Source organism: Cavia porcellus, unplaced genomic scaffold (genome assembly GCF_034190915.1).
Source record: "Cavia porcellus strain 051 isolate PalLab524CR breed Dunkin Hartley unplaced genomic scaffold, mCavPor4.1 scaffold_19, whole genome shotgun sequence".
NCBI classification, from domain to species: domain Eukaryota; kingdom Metazoa; phylum Chordata; class Mammalia; order Rodentia; family Caviidae; genus Cavia; species Cavia porcellus.
The window spans coordinates 14,462,249-14,486,320 of record NW_026947502.1 but is presented as its reverse complement, the minus strand read 5'-3'; the positions used below and the strand labels follow the sequence as shown (position 1 = coordinate 14,486,320).

Below are 24,072 nucleotides of genomic sequence, written 5' to 3'. Positions count from 1 at the left end.
CATGTGGTCATAGGGTTTTTGTTTTATTTTATTTTGTTTTCTCAAAGGTGTTGGATCTAGAATGTGCACTGCTGGGAGTAAGGCTGGCTGGGTGACTGCTGCATCAGTCTACTGATTAGATTGGCACCAGCCTAATTCCACCAGCCTGGATAAAATAAAAATGTCAGAAATAATCTTGTCTCCCCAATTTGTTGCCTTGCCACTTTCTGCCCACCATCATTGTTCTTCTCTGCCATGTCACTCTGCCTTGGAGCCAGCTAATTACGGACTGAAACCTCTACAAACTGTGAGCTAAACAAACCTTTCCCCCTTTTACTTTGGGTGTCAGGTTTTTGTTTCAGCAACAGACAGAAAAGTATCTGAGACCCTTATGTGTAACTCTAACAAAATATATACAAGATCTATATGAGGAAAACTACAAAAGTGTGATAAAAGAAATCAAAATACAGCTAAATAAGTGGAGAGACAGTCTATATCCAAAGACAGGAAGACTCAAGATTGTCAAAAGGTCAGTTCTTCCCAATTTGATCTATAGATTCAATAGATTTGATCTATAGATTCAATTTTGTCCCAGACAAAATTCCTGGGAAATTATTTGTGGATTTTGACAATCTTGTACCAAAGTTCACATGGAGAAGAAAAGGAACAGGAATATCCAAAACAAATTTTGGAGAAGAACAAAATTGGAGAACACTATCCTATTCAAGACTGAACACACAGCTTCAATAAATAAGGCAGTACTGTATTGGTGAAAGAAGAGACTAATTAATGAAATGGATTCTAGAAAGCACAAAAATGGGCCTATATGAATAGCCAACTGATACTGGATGAGAAGAAATGGTAACACTGTGGACAAGACATTCTTTTCAATAAGATACGTTTGAACAGTTAGATATCCACTATATATAAACCTTACATCCTTCACAAAAAAAAAAAAAACACAGAACAGATCAGAGACTACAATTATAATATGAAGCTGTAAACCACCTAAAAGGTAAAATAGGATAAAATCTATATGAACTAAGGTTTGATGACAACTTTTTAACAACCCAAAGACAAAGAATTTAAAAAAAATGACAAGCTGGACTTTGTTAAAATTAAATTTTCAGTCCTGCAAGAGACATTATCAAGAGAGTTAAAAGATAAAAGATCAACTGGGAGAAATATCTCAAAAGACACATATGATAAAGAGTCATTATCCAAAATAAATAAATAACTCTTAAATGCAATAATAAGAGAAACAGGATTTTGAAATGAGCCTAGCTGGGCGGGGTAGTGCATATCTGTAATCCCAGCACTCTGGAAGCCTGGAGCAGAAAGATCACAAATTTGAGTCCAGCCTGAGATACTCAGAAACTTAGTGAGATCTGTCTCAAAACAAGAAATGAAAAGTGCTAGAGATCAATATCAGTACAAAGACCCTGAGTTCAATCTCTAGCACCTCTAAAATAAAATATGATCAAAGATATTAACAGACATTTCCCTAAAAAAGACATATAGCTATCAAAAAGCATATGAAATGATACAACATCAATCATCAGAGAAATATGAATTAAAACAATAATGAGAAACACTATGCACCTATCAGAAAGATTCAAATCCAGAAAATACCACCAAATGCTGCCAAAGATGAGGAGCAACAAGAATTCACATTCCTGTTCATAGGAGTATAAAACGGTACAGCTACTTGAGAGATAGTGTGATAGTTTTCTTTCCGTCTTTTTCTCAGTACTGGGGATTGAAACTAGGATTTTCACACTGAGCTACATTCCCAGAACTTTTGTAATTTTTATTTTGAGACAGCGCCTTGCTAAGTAGTTACATTGCCCAGCCTAGATTTAAACTTGCAATCCTACTGCCGCAGGGCCCCCATAGTACTGGCACTGCAGGTACACACCACCAACCTGCTGTGTCTGGCAGTTTCTTCCCATGTGACCCAGTAACTGTTTTCCTTGGTTATTCACCCAAGGAGTTGAAAACTTACATCTGCACAGAAAAAATTATACACAGATATTTATACCGACTTTACTCATTATAGCAAAACTTTAAAAACAAATAAATAAACAACCAAAAAAAGACGTTCTCTAATAAGTGAATAAGTAAATAAACTGTGGTACGTCCAGGTAATGGAGCATTATTTACCCCTCCACCAACCCCCCAAAATAAAGAGCTACCAAGCTGCCAAAAACACATGGAGGAAATTGAAATTGTGGAACCAAGAGATTAAAGAACAAATTGGTTTTTTGCTTGAGAGGGAAGAAAGAAAGGGAAGGGAATGAAAAAGAAGTAATTGTGTTATATATGTGCACCAACTCTCCACGATGAATGTAATCACTAAGAATGACGAACATGTACTAATAAAAAGAAAAATATTTGAAAAGAAAACAATAAATAAACACTGCTTTTCATTGTGCTTAAGTTATATCTCGTTAATTTTTTAACTCTCTTTCAGGATATTGCTGCTGAGAAAAATGAAGTCAAAACTATGCAGATTTCTCTTCTATATTTTGTACAAATGCATATGAACCTACAATTAGCTCAGTATAAAAAGTTTTTAAAATATAACTTTTACAGAAGACCCCAAAATATTTTTAAGAGATGGTTGAAGCAAAAAAATTACTTTTCATTAAATGGATGTATATCATATGGTTTCTCTTATATGAGAAACCTAAATATAAATTAAGAGTTAAATAAAAGAGGTAAGGAAGGGGACCAGGGATAGAAGGAGAGGGTAGGACGGGGGAGGGGAAGAAGGTGGGGGAAAGTTGAGATGAGCTATGCCCACATACCAACTGCCCAAAGGGATGTAATCATTATGCACTGTAAACAGATACTAATAAAAACTGAGAGGAATAAGAAAAGAAAAAGAAGGAGGAGGAGGAAAGAGAGGAAGATAGAGGAGACAGAAAGGGGATGGGGAGATGCAGATTAAACATCGGGTCCCAGTAAGAGCATAGAGCACAACCATGCGCCTAGAGTTCATTTACCCAGTCATACTTATGTGACAAATGGAGACGGCTTCTCCATCTGAGGTCATTCAAGTTGTCACCATAAGTCAGAATGTTCCCCGATTGCACTAGTTCTCTTATGTGAGAAACACAAAATATGAATAATTTTTTAAAAAATAAAAGACATACAGTAAGAAACAGGGAAATAGATGCTTTGCAAGTGGAAAGGGAACAAGGAGGGGAAAGGAAGGGGAATTTTAAAAAATTAAGATATCTTAAGTAATGTACCTGTTCCCTAAGATGAATGTGAACACTATGTACTACAAACATGTACTAATAAAACATTTTTTAAAAGTTTGATCTTCTCCAAGATTAAAAGGAATCCACATTCCTCAACAAACCTCATCTCTCAAGATCTTTCCCAAAAAGCTCAGGGTTGACAGTACCTACTAACAATCAAACGCAGACTGCAACCTTCCCAAATCTCCCAGCCACAGTTTCTTAATAGAGAAGACCAAACCAACAAGTGGTCTTACCTAATGAGCGACTGGTAAGCCACAAAAACACTTCCCCCAAAAAATCCATTGGGCACACCAAGTGGCAGAGTAGTCCACAGCAACTAACAAAAGTTCCCTTTTTGGGTTCCACAAATGCCAGAGACATTTCCTCCCTTGCTCCAGTGGCCTCATCTCCTGAAACATCAGAAAGGCAGCAGCACAGGTGGGGTGGAGGTGGGGTATTCTGCCAGGCAGCCAAGGGGCAAGCAGTCAAAGGGGCCTGAATTTGAGTGGGAAAAAGCCTTTCTGTACCCTAGTCTAAAAGCCAGAATTTGATATTCACCACAAGACAAGGTTCATCACAACTCGGTTATTTGTGGAACTTTGCTGAAGTCTTTTAACCTCAGTTTCCTCATCTCTAATGGGGAAAATAATCCGAGGCAATGAGGTCATGGATCGTCAAATGTCAGCTTTTCCCTAGGTCAGTGTTTCCCAAGGCATGGAAGCCATGTTATTAGTGGTGCATCAGAACTAGGGCATTGTGGACTTTTGAATTTAAATATTTACAAACTTAATTTAAAGAACATTAGAAAAATATAACTAACCCATCCTCCTTGCCAAAATGAGATTAAAGGAATCAAAAATACATATTAAGTTAATAATGTTTTACAGTGTCATAATCAAATGTGGCATAAATAATAAGGTGTCTAATGGACCTAACAATATAAGAAAACAAATTAAAATTACAAGAAATTTGAAATAACTAAAACAGATGATTGAAATTTGAGAGACAATACCCTCGGTATGAGAACCCAGCCTGTGAGCCTCATCCTTGGGTCCCCTGGAAGGCACCCTTGGGGACGTTAACATTATAGAACATAGCTCTTTGTAAAAACCCAACGACACACTATTTGTAGTCACAGTAGCAGATACAATTATTCTTCTCTCATGCCTTTCATTCCTTTTATCCCATCGACATCACAAATCACATGATTTATTGGGTTTCCCCATGCACACTGACAACAGGAAAGCTTAAAGCCCAGCTTGTGGCCAGCTGTCAAATGCATGTAAGACAGTGTCATATTCATTGCTTATGATCCTCATTGCCAACTCTATTTAATTGTCCCTACCTGTTATTTTTAATTTCTCTTTACTTTTAAATTCTTGTCTTCCTAAACATTTCTGCCCTCTTAAGATAAACTAAATATATTTTGGTATACGACAGAATATAAATTTGTTAATGTCCTAAGTTTCTTTTCTTTCCTTTCTTTTAGATGGTGTCTTTCTCTAAGCAAGGTTTATCCTTAAATGATTGCTTTTTATGAATTTTTCTGTATCATTGGATCAATATTACTGAGTGTGCTTTAATAAGAATGAGATAATAAATCATTTATTATCATTTTGAAATTGGTCCTTGTGAAATCCATCCTTTTTGATGTTACATCACTAAGGTAAAACAGATCAATATAGCCAATTTTAAATCTGGGCAACCCCATGGATCTAAAGTGAAAAGGGAAGTGGATGCTGTGGTGGAATCAAATTTCCTCTTTTTCCTCAAAAGTCAAGGTTTTGCTAACAAAAACAACAACAAGATAAAAAAAAAAAGACCAACTTAAAATGATACCAAAACTTGACGTCAAAACACTCAAAATACCCTAAAACAAGCACTATTTTATTCGTGGTTCATAATACACTCAGCCTGCTAAGACAGTAGACTTTTTCATAATCTGTTTCCTTGTACCTACTAAGGCTTTCCCTACTAGAGAAGATTAGGAATTTGTTTTGTATTATCTCTTAATCTTTTTTCATATCTTGGTAACATTATTGTTTCTGGGCCTTCTCTGTCTGTAAAATAAAGGTATTCCCTATCTACCTATTGCAGCAGGACTCTGAGTTGCATGTAACAAAAATTCATTTCAAACTAGACAAGGACATAAGAAAGACAGAATGTTAGCAGTGGGAGTTATTAAAAATTATTCATACGGAGACTCAACAAACAAAACAGTATGCAAAGGAGGGCCTGAGAGACCTATGCATCAGAAACAGAAATACCACAAGATTCTTGTGCCTCTCATTCCTACATCTCGCTGCAGGTACCTCATTCTTTCTTAAGAGAACAGGCTCAAATATAACCAACCATACCTCCAATACTTCAAATCTTAGGATATACAAAACTATAGAAGATATAAGATTCACTTTCTTCACATCACTGGAGGATGCACAAGGAGGTCCCTCTGGGTCTATCTGGGCCCCACCCAGTGACCACAGTGGCCTGCAGATGCCTGTGTTCCACCTGGTGAGCCAAAAGTGCATGTAGCAATTTCCAGCCCATGGGGAAGCTTTGGCACTTCTTTCCAAGACTGGTAAGGCCCTGCTCAGTGACTCCAAGTTGCTAGAGCCATCTGGTAAGATCTGTCTAAAGATCTCCAATCGACTGGGGAAACTCCCTGCAATAGGGATAGATATTCTCAACCCAAGAAACAACTGCAACCTTGCCTTTGGCTTCCTTAAGGGAATATGGTAAAATGACAAAATAAAAGTGCAAAATGCAATCTCAAACCTCCAGCCCATCCCAAGCAAGCATAGGAGACATGGATACAGAAGCAAATGTAAGCCATACACCTGAAATACCTGAAATGATAGCAACTGAAGTAATGAAACAACTTCAGGAAGCTACAAAAGAACTCAAATCAGAAATAAAATCCTAGGTAAAAGAAAAAAATGATTAATGTAATGAAAGAAATTCTAAGCACATCTAAAGAAGACATAGTTAAAAATTAGAGGAACAATGCAAAAAGATGGAAACCTTAAATGAACAATGCAAGAAACAAATAGAATGCATGAAACAGACTCAGAGACCTATACAAGAAAGCAAAAATTCCCCTGAAAGTTGACAAAAACACCTCAAGGAAAGTGAAGACAGACTTTAAGATCTCAAAGACAAGATTATAGCTAGTGAACAGGAAAGGAAAGATCTTTTAAAAATAACAAGGAATCAGGAAATAACAATTCAACAGCTGCAAGATAATGCAAAGAAAAACAACATAAGATTGATAGGGATAAATGAAAAAGAAGGTGATACCACAAATGATATCAAGAGGCTATTTACAGAAGTAATACTGCAAATTTCCCAAACATGAGAATGGAAACTGACATACAGATTAGTGAAGCATACAGAACTCCAAATAGCCATAACCAAAATAAAACTACATCCAGACATATAATAATCAACATTCCAGAAATCCAACATAACAGAATATTAAAAGCTGCTGGAGAAAAGAGACAGATGATCTATAAAGGAAAACCTATAAATTCACAGTAGACTTTTCTTTTTTTTTTTGATTTTTTTTTTTTGTCTTTTTCGTTTTTATCGGTACCAGGGATCCAACTCACGACTGCCTGCTTGCAAGGCAGGCACTTATGCCGCTGAGCTAAACCCCCAGCCCCAACTTTTCAACACAAGGAAATCAAGAAGAGCATGGAGTGAAGTATTTCAGATCCTAAAGGAAAATGACTTCCAACCCAGACTGATGTACCCTGCCAAACTGTCCTTCAAAATGGATGGAGAAATAAGATATTTCCACAACAAAGAACAGCTGAAAAACTTCATGACCACCAAACCAACCCTGCAAAGAATACTGAAAGACATTCTAGATAGACATAGGAAAAAACCTCTAAACAAGGCAAACAATTAAACAGAGTGGAAAGGTACAGAACCAACAGCAGAAAGATAACATGTCAAAAATAAACCAATATATATCAGTTATAACCATTAATGTAAACAGCCTCAGTTCACCAATTAAAAGAAACAGACTGGAAGAATGGATCAAGAAACAATATCCAACCATATGCTGTATACAGGAAACCCATCTATCCCATCAGGAAACTCATAGACTGAAAGTCAAAGGATGGAAAACAATACTTCATGCAACAGGAACCAAAAATAAGCAGGAGTAGTGTTGCAGTCAGGAGTTGTGAGGAGAACAATTACAATCAGGATATGGAATTCATAACATTATTTTATGATACTCACAGTTAGCACAAAAAAGTGTAGGAAATCTATCCACAACATCAATGCTCAGCACCATGGTGATTTAATTCCGCTGGCATTAAGTTGACCACCAGTTTTTAATCTATAACAGGTAGCTATTCTGTTTGCAGACAATGTGAACTTCAAACCAAGAATGATCAAAAGAGATAAAGAAGGTCACTAGTTAGGGGAAAACTTCAAGAGGAAGAGATAACAATCTTAAATATATTCGCACCAAACTCAGGAGCACCCTGCTATATCAAACAAATTTTAACAGAAATGAAAAATCAACTAAGCAGTAACACAATTATAATGGGAGACCTTAAAACCCCATTGACACAAAGAGACAGATCAACTAGACAGAAAATCAGCAAAGAAACTGAACAATATCTACAAGCAAATGAAAATATAAATACAACTTACTGGAACCTGCAGGATGCAATGAAAGCAATCCTCAGAGGAAAATTTATTGCAGTTAATTCTCACATCAGGAAAACAGAATGAACACAAACAATCTGATGCTACACCTCAAACATCTAGAAAAATTAGGGCAAGTCAAGCCCAAAGTCAAAAGAAGGGAGGAAATTATAAAGATCAGAGCAGAAATCAATGCAATAGATACTAAGAAAACAAAGAATCAATGAATCAAACAGTTGGTTTTTTGAAAGAATAAATAAAATTGATAAGCCCCTAGCCAATCTTATTTTTAAAAAAGAAAAAAAAACCTCAAATTCATGCAATAAGAAATGAAAAGGGTAAAATCACTACAGACCTTCATTTTCCCCTAACTATTTAAGATTGCTCTCTCTTCCTTTTGAAGTTTGCCCCTAACTGTGGAAATACAGAAGATCATCAATACCTGTTTCAAAAACCTCTACTCTCATAGGCTTGGTAACACAGAAGAAATGGACAGATTCCCAGAAACATATCAATTACCAAAGCTGGATCAATAAGATGCAAAACTGTTGAATAACCCAATTTCAATTAATGAAACTGAAAATGTAATTAAAACCTAACCAACAAAGAAAAGCCCAAGTCCAGATTCACTACAGAATTTTACAAGAAATTTAAAGAAGACTTAATGCTGACACTCCTCAAACTCTTCAATGAAATTCAAAGGGAAGCAATTCTCCCTAACTCATTCCTGGAAGCAAGTATTATTCTACTACCAAAGCCAGAGAAAGACTCAAAAAAAAAAAAAAGAGAGAACTATAGGCCAATCTCCCTAATGAACCTAGATGCAAAATTTCTCAACAAAATATTGGCAAACAGAATGCAGCAAATCATCAAGAAGATTATACACCACAACCAAGTGGGATTCATCCCAGGGATGCAGGATGGTTCAACATATGCAAATCAATAAATATAATCCACCATATTAACAGAGCCAAAAATAAGAATCACATGATTATTTATATAGATGCAGAAAAAGGTTTTGATAAGGTCCAATACTCATTCATGGTAAGGACCTTACAAAAAATTGGAATAGATGGTCTTTTCCTCAATATGATAAAAGCCATCTACGACAAACCAAGAGCCAGCATCATATTAAATGGCCAAAAACTGAAAGCCTTTACTCTAAAATCAGGAACAAGACAAGGATGTCCATTATCACCACTCCTATTCAATATAGTTCTGGAAATAATAGTAAGAGCAATTAGACAAGAGAGAGAAATAAAAGGAGTAAGGATAAGAAAAGAAGAAGTTAAATTATCATTATTTGCAGATGACATAGTACTCTACATAAAAGACCCCCAAAACTCCATTGAAAGACTCCTAGGTATAATAAATAATTTCAGTAATATGGCTAAATACAAAGTCAACACTCAAAAATCAATAGCATTCCTATACACTAACAACAAACTCACTGGAAGAGAAGTAAGAGAGGCCACACCCTTCATAATAGCATCCAAAAAAAATGAAATACATAGAAATCAATCTAACAAAGGAAGCAAAAGATCTATTCAGGGAAAATTATAATGCCCTAAAAAAGAATTGAAGAAGATCTCAGAAAATGGAAAGACATTCCTTGTTCATGGATAGGAAGAACAAATATTTTGAAAATGGCCATTCTCCCTAAATTGTTATACAAATCCAATGCAATCCCAACCAAAATACCACTAACATATCTCACAGACCTAGAGAAATCATTCCTAAAATTCATCTGGAACCAGAAAAGATGTAGAATAGCAAAGGTAATTCTGAGCAACAAAGGTGAGGCAGGAGGCCTAACAATCCCTCACTTGAAATTATACTACAAAGCTACTGTAATAAGATCAGCACGGTACTGGAATAAAAACTGACCTGAAGATCAGTGGAATAGATGAGAAGATACAACTACAACTACAAACACATTCAGCCATCTTATCTTTGATAAAGGGGCCAAAAACGTTCACTGGAAGAAAGATAGTTTCTTTAACAAATAGTGCTGGAGAAACTGGCTCTCCATCTGCCAAAAACTAAAACTAGATCCATGCCAATCCCATGTGCTAAAGTCAAAATAGATCAAATATCTAAACATTAAAACAGAAACACTAAACCTACTGAAAGACAAAGCAGGTAGAAATCTTGAAGACTAGACGTAAGTAGAGAACTCATGAACAAAAATCAAACCACATGGGAAATACCTCCTAGAATCAATACCAAGGATCTCATCTTATTAAAAAGTTTTTGCACGGTGAAAGAAATCTCCAACAGAGTAAAAAGGAAACCCATGAATTTTGAAAAGATCTTAGTCAACTGTCCCTCAGACAAAGGATTTCTGTCTAGAACATATAAAGAATTTTTAAAAATCATATGTCTGAAATTCAAAGACCCAATTCAAAAAATCCAAAGACCCAATCTAAGATGAATACACAGTTCTCAGATTAAGAAATACAAATGGCAAATAAATACATGAAAAAATGTTCATCATCATTAGTCATTAGAGAAATGCAAATTAAAACAACACTGAGATTCCATCTCACTCCAGAAAAAAAGGGCCAGGATCAAGAAAACTACCAACAACAAATGCTGGAGAGGCTGTGGGGAAAAAGGAACTCTTTTACACTGTTGGTGGGAGTGTAGACTGGTGCAACCACTGTGGAGGTCAGTCTGGAGGTTCTTCAAAAAGCTTCAAAAGTCCCATTTGACCCAGCTATTCCACTTATGGGCATATTCTCAGAAGAACTGAAAACATCATGCCACAGTGATATAAGTGCACCCATGTTTATAGCAGCACAATTCATAATAGCCAGATCTTGGAAACAACCTAAATGCCCATCCACTGAGGAATGGATTTTTTAAAATGTGGTATTTTTATACAATGGAGTACTACTCAGCTATAAAGAATGATCACATTGAGATATAAGTAAATGGATGCAACTTGAGCGCATACTCATAAGTGAAATAAATCAAACTCACATTTGTAAATACCATATTGTCTCCCTAATGTAAGAAATGGTAAGAGTACATAAGATACAAAATCCTCAATAAATACAGTGAAAGGGTAAGAATCTGCTCAAAGAGGAAAAAATAATATCTCAGGGAAAAGGCAGAAAAAGAAAAAGAAAGGGAAAAGAAAAAATATCTAAATTTGTATAAACACACTTAGGATAGCTAAGATGATGGTGCTACAAATTCTGTAAGTTGTAGATCAAAACAGTTAACATTCATTGGATTGGAACAATTTTGCATGTTTGTGTCTTGTGATCTGAGAAACTCTTGAAGATCACTATGTAAAATATCAACTTAGTTCTGTTCCTACCACCTGTTTTGAAGGCCTGTATCGTCATTGTTTTGGGTTCTTTGCTATTGTTATTTGTCTTTTTTGGTTTTTGTTTTTCTAGTAATCTGTTTTGTTTTGTTTTTCCCTCTAATACAGAAAGGATAGGTATACAGGTAGGGGCTTATACATGCCTAGAACTTCCCCTAAACAGTTTATGAAAATCGATTATATTGTGTGATGAGCAGCTACTTTGAAGAAAAACAGATATTATGGTATCTAATGCTGATTCTGTATTGTCATGCTAAGAAATCCAGTAATGCTTCTATTTTTTTGTTCAGAGTGGTTTTAGTCTGTTTTGGATTGTTTAATTTCAACATACATGAAGGTATAGACAGCTATTTTAAAGAGAACATGAGACATTATGGAAGCCACTGTTGATTTTCCTATTGTCTGGTGGTTTTAAAGGCCTGTAATGCCTTCATTACTCTGTTCTGATAAGTTTAATACTATTTTGTTTCATATTAATTCATCATGTGTGAAGATATAGTCAACTATTTACAAGAAAACAGGAAACATTATGGTAGCCACTGTAGATCTCTGGTTGTCTTGCTTTGAAATCTGTGTCACTTACATTGTTTTCTTCTGATCTGCTTTTGTTCTGTTTTGTTATGTTTAGTTTTATCCTTTTTAAAATAAAAAAAAATTTTAAAAGATTCACTTTCTCTAGTTCCAAACTCAAAAATTCCACTGATGGATCTGACTGCCCAATCTTACGTTCCACGCCCCGTTACTGAACTCATCAACTATGACCATAAATTCACATTCTGATTGGTCCAGACCATACCTAGTGCCTATCTGTGAGCCAATGAACATTAATGAAGGAGACCCTAAACCGTTCACAACTTACACTCAAGACACATAATTAGAATAGAAGAAACATTTCTCAGAGGAAACATGTAGGAAGGCACTCTCTCATGGGCAGGGGACAAAAACTCAATTACTATTTTATTTTTTAAAAATCAGGGTTATTAGACAAATAAACAACTTTCGAACCAATCAATACATCAAGACTCAGGCAAGAGCTGCACCTCACTGATAAAGAGTATATCTACCGTGCTTGAAGCTCTGGGCTCAGTTTTCAGCACCAAAACCAGAAAAACTTCAAATGCCAGCTTCTCCAAGAACCCTTTCTGACAACTACTGTCCACTATAAAATCCTGCCCTCACCTACCCATTATGTTTAGATGAAATATACCTTCCACTTAGATATATTTAATTTTTCACTTGAGTATGAACTATATCAAACTTCTAACAAATTGAGTACTTTAAATTTGTCTTCTCCACTCAGTTATTCCCTGATGATAGAAACTGACTTTTTCTTGTTGATGTGATTATAATGATTGGTGTTAATTTCCTGTCACTCACAGGAAAGATATTTGCATTGTAACGTGGAGTCTACTGTGGGCAAAGTTGCAACCCACAGGACTGACTGTATTGCTAGGAATGGTAAGCATTTCCAAAGTACATATTTGAAAGTTTAAACTTCAAGGCCTAAATGTTGAGAAATTAGCCATAATCTCTACCACAATAATATTTTTATCATAACCACCATCATGAGTTTTGGTCTGCTGAAAGATATTGCAAGCGAATGCATGTATCACAGTAAAGACCATGGACAGCCCAGAATTTGGTCAAATTTTTCTACTTAGTTGTGCGGACTGACAAATTATTTCACAATTCTAAATATCAGTGTTGGCCAGCTTTTTCCTTGATGTGACAAAACACTTATGAAAGTCAATTTAAAGAACACAGGGTGCTGTAAAATCTCCTGCCAAGATACAGGATTGTGCTAATGTCATAAAGATGCATTAAATTCACTCATGTTGTTTAAGACTCCTCACAGTGCCCTCACCTAGACATCACGGACACTTCCCACCCCCTGGAGAGTAGCAACAACCTCCAACAGACTCGTGGACATGCAACTAATCTTTTCTGGGTTAAACTTCTGAGAATTTGAGATCATGTTTTGCTGCAGCATAACCTAGATAAACATGACTCATTCAGGACTTTTACGTTTTCTTCCCCAGGACCCAGTTAGACTGTCATTTCAGACTCCACCCTGCTGCACGTTCCAGACCTTCACTTTTCATTTTCCTCACCAAAACAGTCACTTTATTGTTGCTGAGACAAAATACCCCACAAGTTAAAGAAGCAAAGGTTTATTTTAGCTCAGTTTATAGAGATTTCAGGTCATAATCAGCTGATTCCAAGGAAGGGTGGCATGGCACAGGGGCCTTGCTTGAGTCTACAAGCCTAATAGCTGGCGGCACCCACATCCAGGGTGGGCCCTCTCATTATCCACACTGTGCTAAGCCCATCAGCGGACCCATTCAGCCAATAACACTAATTTTGTCATAAAGGCAAATTGTCGTGGGTGTGTAATTCCATTTATTCTTAGGAATATTTCTTTTGATGAGTTATTAATAATTTTATGAGTTTTATTATATTAATCAATGAGTACTTCACAGGAAAAAATATCAAAAAATAAAGCATTGAATTTTTAACATTCATTGAGTGTTTACATAAAAGCATCAAAATTTTCAATATTGACTGGCTGTTGGTATACGAAGTCTAAATAAACAACAGAAATAAATTCCCATACAAACTACAATAAAACTCTACAAAAAAATATCTTCACTTCAATTATCACACCTAAGGCAGTCTTCACAAATGACAACACGTATTTCATACACATGTATTTTTTATACAGACAGCACATGTGTTTCGCTTTCCTAACCTTTTTGTAGGACATACTTGACATTCACAGGTCTTGCTGTTTTTTTCAAGAGGTTCTTATTTTATTATACAATGTATAGTTTTTAAAAATGATATCGGTCTAATCACTTCTAAAACAATTTAAAAAACTTGAAATAAGCCAAATATTCACCAGTAGAAGATACTATAATATATTCACACAAGGAAAATCTACAGTTATGAAAAACATATAATACAACTGCACACAGTGACATGAACTGCTCTCATAAACATAATATTGAAAGAAGCTAGACATTAAAGTAAATATGCATGCAAGTGCTGCTCCAGACTTTGTGGGACCTTAGCCCAACAGAATTTTTTTAAGAAAAAAATTTGCAAGACAATGAATACAGATTTAGGTATGGAACTATTATTCTACTTAGAATAAGAAAAGAAATATTAAATCTTGGTTTTAGAGCTGAAAAATACAACAAATATAAAAGAACAATAGAGAACATTATTATCTCATTAACACTCTTTTTTTATCAGTACCAGGGATCGAACTCATGACTGTGCGCTTGCAAGGCAGGCACTGATGCTGCTGAGCTAAATCCCCAGCCCCCCTCATTAACACTCTTTACCAATATGCTGTATACTCTGAAGTCTTTTCATATAATAATGATTTTTGTAATGTTTTCTAGACAATAAATAGTTGATCAGGATTTTTTTAAATTATAATCTCATTTTCACTAATGTTACCTTAAAAGAGTTTGTATTTGTTTTTGTAATAAATTCATCATTTAAAACATTAGATATAATTTTATGATTATGAACAGATCTGGGGAAACCTCCTTGAAGTATCTTTCAGGTATAATCTAGAGTAATTTTCCACCAGTCAGTTCCTGGCTTCATTTATGTCAAATCTTATCTCCCTCCCACTAGCCACATTATTCCAGTGTTAGGCACTAAGGACGTATTTACATCAATATGAGCTTGGAAGCTTTATGTCACAACTCCTGCACTATAGTACAGGGTACAGTAGAATTCCTAGGAGCCTCTTTCCACAGAGATGACTTGCAAAAGTTCAACCATTTGAACATGGAAACACCAGGAGCCATTGAACTATATATATTTCACTGACCTCAACAAAACATGTCCTTAACTCCATTATACTCCATTACAAATCATCAAATGCCGGTAGCCATTCCAATACCACACGATAAAAGGCCAAATGTGAAGGAGAGAAAGTTACAGCAAAAAGTACCACCACCTTAAATGTTTATGGCTAGAACACTTTCCTTACATAAAATTACTAAAAACATAATGTTTAAAAATGATAACACATGATCATACGAATATTTGCCTGGGCTGTACCCACCCTACAGGGCCTCAGTAGAGGTCCAGGCAAGTGAAGGTCCCTAGAGCTTAGGGTACAGGGTTATCATGGCAAATTCAAGTCTCATTAGACGTAAAAGTATCACCTTCAGGAAGAAGAAAGGATAGAGACGGGGCAGTAGCACAAAGGAGGCATCTGAAGTTCTTGGCAAAGTTCTGTTTCTTAGCTAGGGTGGTGATTTCCTATGTGTTTGTTTTGTGGTAATTTGTTCACCTGTATATTTATATTTTGTGCATTTTCCTACATGTGTGGTATGTAAAGGTTCAAAACTACCTGTGAGAGATGACAGGTACATTAATTGTTTGATTATAGTAGCCAGCTTACTAAAATATGCACAACTAAAAAAAAAGTTTAAAAATTTTAAAGTTTTAAATTGCCTTCCTGAAAAATGAGGTGACTTAACATTCTAAAGTGGCTAATTAGCAGTGCTTGGTGGTGTACCTAGTCAACATTTTTGAGAGACAAATATGTAGATATCATTTCTATGGAACAAGGTCAACCAAGTAAGTTATATTCCCAACTTACATTACTAATGACTCCATAGAAATATACCATCTAATAAACTAACCGCCAGCCATGTGACTATTAGGTACTTGAAATATAAATATTCCAAATTTAGGAGGACCAAACAACATATTCCTGCATAACCACTGAATTAAAGAAATCAAAAAAGAAATTAGAAATACTTTGAGATGAATAAAAATGCATCCCAAAATTAAAGAATGTAAGTAAAGAGCTGGGGATTTAGATCAGTGACATAAGTGCTTGCCTTGCAAGCGTGTGGTCATGAGTTCGATCCCTAGTACCGGTAAAAAAAAAAAAAAAAAGAATGTAACTAAAGCATACTCAGATAGAAATTTAAAGTTGTAAATGTCTATATCAAACAAGATCTCAAATTAACAGATCAATGTTTAAACAAGAGAAAATTATAAAGATTAGGGTGAAAAATAATGAAACAGAACAGAGGAACAATGAAGAAAACAGTGAAATCTGGTTCTTGAAAAGATCAACAAAATTGGCAAAATGTTTAAGCTAAGAAAACAAAGAAGTCTCAAATTACTAAAATCAAAAAAAAGAGGGAGCAGCACTACCAAACTTACAGAAGAAAAGTATTCTAAATTTTTAAAAAGGACGATAAAAAGTGAACAATTGTATACCAATGAAGTAGAAAACTCAGATAATTTTAGAAAATCTCTAGAGATTTCTAATGAGTAAATAAATGGAACTAGTGATGTGGGAGAGAAAAACTACCTTTATAGTAAAGCCTAAGACCAACTAGCTTCACTGCTAAGTTTTACCAAATATTTAAAGAAGAATTAACATTAATTCTTCACAAGAATTCACAAAACAGTATAAGAGACAGAAACATTTCCTAATTTACAATATGAGGTTAAGTTATCCTGCACCAAAATCAAACCAGTATATTGTATTTTATGACTGTGGATTCAAAGTTCTCAACAAAATACTAGCAAATTAAATTCAATAAATTTAATTTATTGAATAAATTTATTAAATAATTTATTAAAATTTATTAAATAAATTAAAGATAAAAAGGGTTATACACTATGACCAAATGAGATTTATTCCAGGAATGAAAGGTTTTTTGTCTGAACAGCCAAAGGTCAATTAATAAAGGTTTCACAAAAATCCAGCATGTTTTTATGATAATTAAAAGAAAAAAATTTTAAACCTAAGAATTGAAGAGAATTTCCTCAAACCAATGGCACCTATGAAAAAGTCAAAGTTAACCTCATACTTGGTAGAGAAAAAAAAAAAAAACATGAGGTGTTTTCCCCTAAGATCAGGAGAAAACTAAATATCTGTTCTCAGCATTTTACTCAACATTATACTGGAGATTCTAGGGCAAGATAATTAGGCAAGAAGAAGCAATTTAAAGGTATCCAGATTGAGTAGATGGAGGAAGTAAAATTATCTCTATCTGAAGACAGAGATACTTTTCTTCCAAACTTGTCATGGAAAACCCTAATAAAGCCACAAAAGAACTACTGGGGTAGAAACTGATTCCAGCAAGTAAAGTTTTTCAGGATTTTCTAGTGAAACAGAAGCACAAAGAGCTCAGACTCACAATAAGGATATTCAGATTATTTTTTTAAACAATAATGTTGTTTACACAACTACTTACACATTAGGAAGGGCAAGCAGCTTTATTCAGCTCATGAATTTAAATGTTTAACTATTCAAAAACATCCTCACGGGAACACTCAGAATAATGTTTGACCAAATATGGGACAAGTTAATACAAAAAATTATTTCTCACAGCAAGATTACAGGGTGCAAGATCAATGTACAAAAACCAGTTATATCCACCAAAAAGCTGGAAGAGAAGATTTTGAATTTTTTTTCACCACAACATGCTAATGAATTTTTGAGGAAATAGACACGTGCACCCTAATCTGAACTTAATGTATGTGCATACTGAAATATAACATGGTACACAAGAAATATATGCAGTTTTATGTCAATCAAATAATTAGTTAGATTTCTCTATACTTGAATTAGGAAAACATATCTATCAAAATTGCATCAAAATTATTAAATATTTAGGTTAGGTGTTAAATACTAGACTGAATTACTGGCCTTAAATTCACTATGTAGCCCAAGCTGACCTTTAACTAACAGCAATCCTCTTGTCTCGGGCTCCCAAGTGCTGGAATTATAGGCATGAACCACAATCCCTGGCTTTGACATTAAGACTGTAATACACAGGGCTGGGGATTTAGCTCAGGGCATAAGCGCCTGCTTTGCAAGTATGTGGTCATGAGTTCGATCCCCAGCACCGATTAAAAAAAAAAAAAAAAGATTGTAATACACTCTAACCTCACTCATAGATTCAATACAATCCCTCTCTGAATCCCAGCTGACTCTTTTGTACAAATTAGTAAGCTGATGCTGAAATTTATATAAAACCCAAAGGAATTCACAATTCCCAAGATTATCCTGAAAAAAATCACTTCACGTCTTTGCATTTGGCAAAGTATCCTTACATATGAAGTCAAAAGTGTAAACAATGAAAGAAAAACAACAGATAAATTTGACTTATCAAATTTTAAAACTTTTGTGCTTCAAAGGGCACCATAAGAAAGTGAAAAAGGAGCCCACAGAATATAATGGCAAATATATATCCGTTAAAGATCTTGTGTCTAGAACACTTGAAGAATTCCTACAATTTAATAACAGAAAGACAAGTGACATAATTTTTACATGCATAAAGGATCTGAATGAACACTTCTCCAAAGATAATAAATGACCAATAAACATCTGAAAGGATTCTCCACATCATTAGCCACTAAATAATGGCAAATCAAAATGGTGAAATAGGGGGCTGGGAATTTAGCTCAGCGGCATAAGCACCTGCCTTGCAAGCAGGCGGTCGTGAGTTTGATCCCCGGTACCGATAAAAAAGAAAGAGAAAAAAAAAATCATGAGATAACACTTTACAATCACTAGAACAGCTAGAATCTAAAAGTCATACAACAAATGTAAGTAAGGATGTAGAGAAATCAGACTCCTATACACTGTTGGTGGGAACACAAAATGGTACAGGCCACAGGCACTTTGGAAGACAGTTTGAAGTTCCTTAAACAATTAAGCATTTTTTTTTTTTAGTTGCTAGTATGAAGGGTGTGGCTTCTCTTATTTCTCTCTCTGTGATTTTGTTGTTAGTGTATAGAAATGCTATTGATTTTTGTGTATTGATTTTGTAGACCATACTCTTAAGTGAAATAAATCAAACTCACATATATAAATACCGAATAGTTTCCCTAGTGTAAGAAATGGTAAGAATACATAAAAGTATGTGGTAATCATGATTCCCCATTATATTGTTTTGAAGCCTTATAGTATTTTCATTCATTGGAATGGTTTTATTCTGGGGTGTTTGATTTTATTGTCTGTGATGGTATGAACAGTTATTTTGAAGAAAACAAGATATTATAATAGCTAGTGCTGATTTAATATCAGCTTGTTTTGAAGCCCCATCAAGCTTCTGTTTTTCTGTCTCCATTGGTTTTATCATGTTGTATCTTATTGGATTTTATTATATGTGACAGTATAAACAAAATTTTTTATAGTCAAGGAGATAATATAGAAACCATTGTTCATTTTCTGTTAGTTTATTCTAAATACCCTGTAATACTTTTACCCTCTTGAATGGTTTTACACTGTCTTGATATGTTTGATGCTATAGTATACAAAGTTATACTCAAATATTTAAGGAAAGAAACTCTATGGTAACTACGGTTACGTCGGGTTATCTTGTGGTGAAACACTATGTTGCTTAAATTGTTCTGTTCTGACCTGTGTTGTTATGTCCTCTTTCATCTTAATCTCTCCCTTTTATATATATTTTTTAAATTAAAAAAAACAATTAAGCAGAGTTGCTGTATGACTCCACAAATTCTATCCAGAGTTGCTACCCAGAACAAATTCTATCCAGAGTTGCTACCCAGAAAATGTATGTGTATATGGAAACTTAAGGGCAAACATCATTGTGGGAGACTGTCAAGCTATTTTCTCCTGAGAAACAAAGCCCTTGCCTCCATCTTTCCCTGATCTTTACTTCAGCCCTGTTCACTGAGATATGCAGAGTGGTCTATATTGAACCAGATGTTCTCTTAATTGGCTGAAAGACTGTGATCAAGTCCAGCCAAGACCTCAATTTGTCTCACCGTAGCACACGGGCAAGAATCCAACTCCCCTCCTCCCAGCTCAGCTGTTGATGAGGCTTATAGCAAGAGCCTATAAGATTCCAGGGCTAACACATGAGATACCATTTCAACTGAGGCCATAGAACTCAAAAACAATTATGCTTTCCTAGCAGTAAAGCATACATCAAACTATCCACTGCATTGCTAAGTGGAGAGTCTTTGTGCCTGGTACAAAATTGCTGTTTCTCCTTACAGCCAATGCCTGAAAATTTTCTTTTCCACAGCACAACGCCATGACACCTACCCACCTCCATGATTGATACCAATAAAAGCCATGAGCTTTTGGACTCATGGCCCTTGGTTTCACAGAAAGCACTGGGTCACCCCAGAGCTAGTTAACTGTAGAATATTCTGTCTTTGTCTTTCTTTTGCATCTCTGTGTCATATTGCAAGATGAGAGACCTGAACCCTCCATCATAGAACATCATAGTAGCATAGTTCATAATATAGCCAAAAGATAGAAATAACTAATACCCATCAGAGAAAAAATGAATAAACAAAATGTGTATATATTCACGTAATAGAATAACATTGGCTTATAAAGCTAATGAAGCAGTGATATATGCTTTAACATGGATGAACCATGAAAACATTATGCTAAATGAAAGAGGCCACATGTTATTTGATTCCATTCATGATGCATTAAGCATATGAAAATTGATACAGACAGAAAGTAGAGCTGTGGTTGCTTAGGACTGGGGAATGTAGAGGTGCTAGGTGAATTAAAGAAAAAGAGGTAAAGCTTTACCTCTAGGTAATGAAGCCTACAAAATTAGAATACTTACACACATGACTATGCTAAAAGCTACTGAGCTGGATACTTTAAGTGAGCAAATCATATGGTATATGAATTTTATCTCAGTAAACCTATTTTTTAAAAAGTTAAATGCCTACCATATTTTAAATAGCATAAAAACAGGCTATACAATTTATCTCATTTGTATTTATTACATTTTGACATGATAATGCTTTGGATATGTTAAAGTGTATTATTGAAATGAATTTCATCTCTATTTTACATGGATACTGGAAAATTCAAAATTACATATGTAGCTCACTTTATATTTGCTAGTGATGCTATAGAGATCTCCTACAAATGACTTAAACTCTCTGAACCTCAATTTCCTCATGTGTTATGAAGCAGTTATAATATGACTGACCTTACAGGATTGGGGCAAGGATTGAACGAGATAACAATTTTATCATATTTAATTTTAGCATATGAATATTAGCCCTTATACATGTTAACTCTTGTTATCAGGAAAACCCCTGGGTATGACTAAGTATAACAGTCCCACAAAAATCCCTGGATGAATCCTAGAATTTCTCTTACTATTATAAAACTATTTTAGGAATGAAAGAGATCCTAGAAGCTACAACTAAGGATCACCAGTTGTCACTTGCTAAATTGTTGTTAAGACAACAGCATGGTTTCCAAAATTCGAATCTGAACACCCTTATTGTGGGATTGAGCTTCCTATTCTGTCACAGGCCTAACTACTCTCTATCCCACTGGTAAGGCCTCCCACTTGGGTCACCTCTTTGGTGCTGAAGGCATTTTAGGTTGAACTTGATCCTAAACTGGTCCAGTTCCCTCACTGATGTGATGACGCTGGGATCATGGCAGACGACTCTCTACTGGTGAATGCAGAATTCAGTCTGCATAGTGCCAGGTCAGTGCCTTCTGAATGCAATGCAACGAGAAGGTCATGGCAAGGAGGGAGCAACAGAGGACATCCAGCTTCCATTATAAAGCGCAGCCCTTCGAAGTACTGATATAACTTGGAACACTCTTTAGTTTGTGGCCACTGGAGCAAATACGTCGTTACTACAAGTTATAATACTTGTAAATGAAGACAAGTAAACCATTCTTGTGGGAATTAAGGGCGACGGGTGCCTAGAAATCAGAAGTCCCTGAGAGTCTGGTCTAAGGTGTACCAGATCCAGTTCAGTGGAAATCTGCCCTTCAGCCTTCTCTCCAGATGATCTTCGTTCTTTTACTTTTCATATTTATTTGGCAAGTTGAACTTAACAAAGCCCAATCATTTGAGCCCCAGAGTAACACACGAAGGGGGTGACCTAGGATAATTATTCCCACTTTACTGTTGAGGAAACTGGACCTACAAGAAATTAAAAATGATAGAACTGTGCAAGGACCCAAAGAGTTTCCCAAAGTTATGAAATATATGTTTTGTTTTATTCCATATCCAAATACCACCTGTATTATTTAGTTATTTTTAACAGCACCTATTAATTTTACCCATTTAATTTAATTGGGATTGAAAGAGAACGTTATTTGAAAGCTTTCAGGTGAAAACCAGTATCAGAGCTGGGCATGGTGGCACGAGAGAAGCTGCAGCAGGACAGCAAGTTCGAGCCCAGCCTGAGCACTTCAGCAACCTTAGCACGACTGTCTCAAAATTTAAAAAAACAAACAAAAGACTGAGGATGTTGTTTAGTGTAAACACCCTAAATTCAACCTGTGCACACACATGGAAAAGGAGGAGAGAGAGACAGAAAGAGACACACAGAGAGAAGTAGACAGAGGGAGAGAACACCGATATATCACTTGCCATAAGCAGAAAATTAATAAATGTAAATTACAAATGGTGGCCTGGATAACTTTTAAAAATCCTAATGCTAAAACAAAATTTTTTAAATAAAAATTAAAAACCTAATGCCCAAGTCAGAACCCAGATCTGTTAAGTCAAAATGCCTCTGGAGAAAGAAGAACAAGGCATAAGTAAATTCTTAAAGCTTTCCCCAGAAAACAGTGGTATTCAGCACAAAGAGAATCAGTAGCTGAGCAAAGAGATTCAGCAGCTGAAGGGCAATAGTGCTCTGTTATAAAGAGAAATAAACAAGTGCTCAAGAGGTGTTAAAGACACACTAGCCCCAAACTAGTATTTTCTCCTTGCCAGCATCAGAACTGAAAACCAACTTGTAAATGGAGAACAGGTCCCTGTGTGATTTACTCATTAGTTGCCCTTTGCAGTTGAACATAACCTCGGTGGCATATGCTCTTTAGAAAACACCATAACCCAAGACCCCAGGGGGTTCAGCTCCTACTTCTGTGCCCTTTGCACTCCAAATGCCAGCTTCCTTGCCCAAGCCTCCAACAAACAAGCTGGAGAACTCCCGCTCAGCTCTGCATTCTCATCAGGACATCAAATGCCTGTCCTGACATCACACTTGTAGGCCCATCTTTCTATTTCAAAATGAATCTTCCCAGCAATTTGCATTAGAAAACTTTAAGTCAAAACCACATCTGTCTCCTTTCATTTCCTCCCAAGAAGCCCCTTTTTTTTACCCCGGAGCATCTGGCTCTGGAGAACCCTGGGGTCAGCCGGCAGCCACAGCGTTTGGATGTTAAGGGAAGTATCACCAGGGAAGGGAGAAACAGGTACCACGGCGCAGAAAGCCACATGACTAACAGAGGCTTCTGCTCCCTGGTTTCTTTCTCTTCCCTCCCCTCTGAATACAACAAGTGCCCAGCCACAGCCTGCGGTGATAGAAGGGCGAGCTGACATCGAAAGCTGGACTTTCGGATGGGGACTCCAGGTCTTCAAGGCATGGCTTCCTCCTCTGGTCTGAGCGTCACCACCAGAACTGGCTGCTTGCCCGTGTGGACATAGGAGTTTGAAGAGCTCCCCAAAGAGGGTGACTGTGAGAGCCATCAGATTGGATGCTACCCAGGGAGTTGAGCAAGACTCCAATTCCCTCACTTCCTGTATTTAAAAGCTACAGTGCTGACACACTGTCTGCCACCAGACAGCCACGCTAATTTACTGCCTCATCAGCACAGCCCTTCTTTTCTGTTTCCTGCAGAGCCTAAGGTCCAGCTTCAGAGTCACCTCTCTCCTCCATCCAGAAGCTACCCCGTCTGTGCCTTTGCTTTCACTGTGCTGTAGTCTAGAATTCCTTCTGCTCCACCACCTTTGCCCAAAGCCTATCTCCCTCAAAGCATTCTGCAAACGTTACCTCTTCCATGAAGCCTAAGATGCTTTCCCTGAG

The 24,072-nt window shown here is 36.0% G+C and overlaps 1 long non-coding RNA gene across 1 annotated transcript in view; it reads right to left on the bottom strand.

Moving 5' to 3' along the window:
• LOC134471708 (uncharacterized) overlaps positions 1–24,072 on the bottom strand; it is a 35,918-nt gene that overhangs the window by 9,365 nt on the left and 2,481 nt on the right. The window lies entirely within an intron of this gene.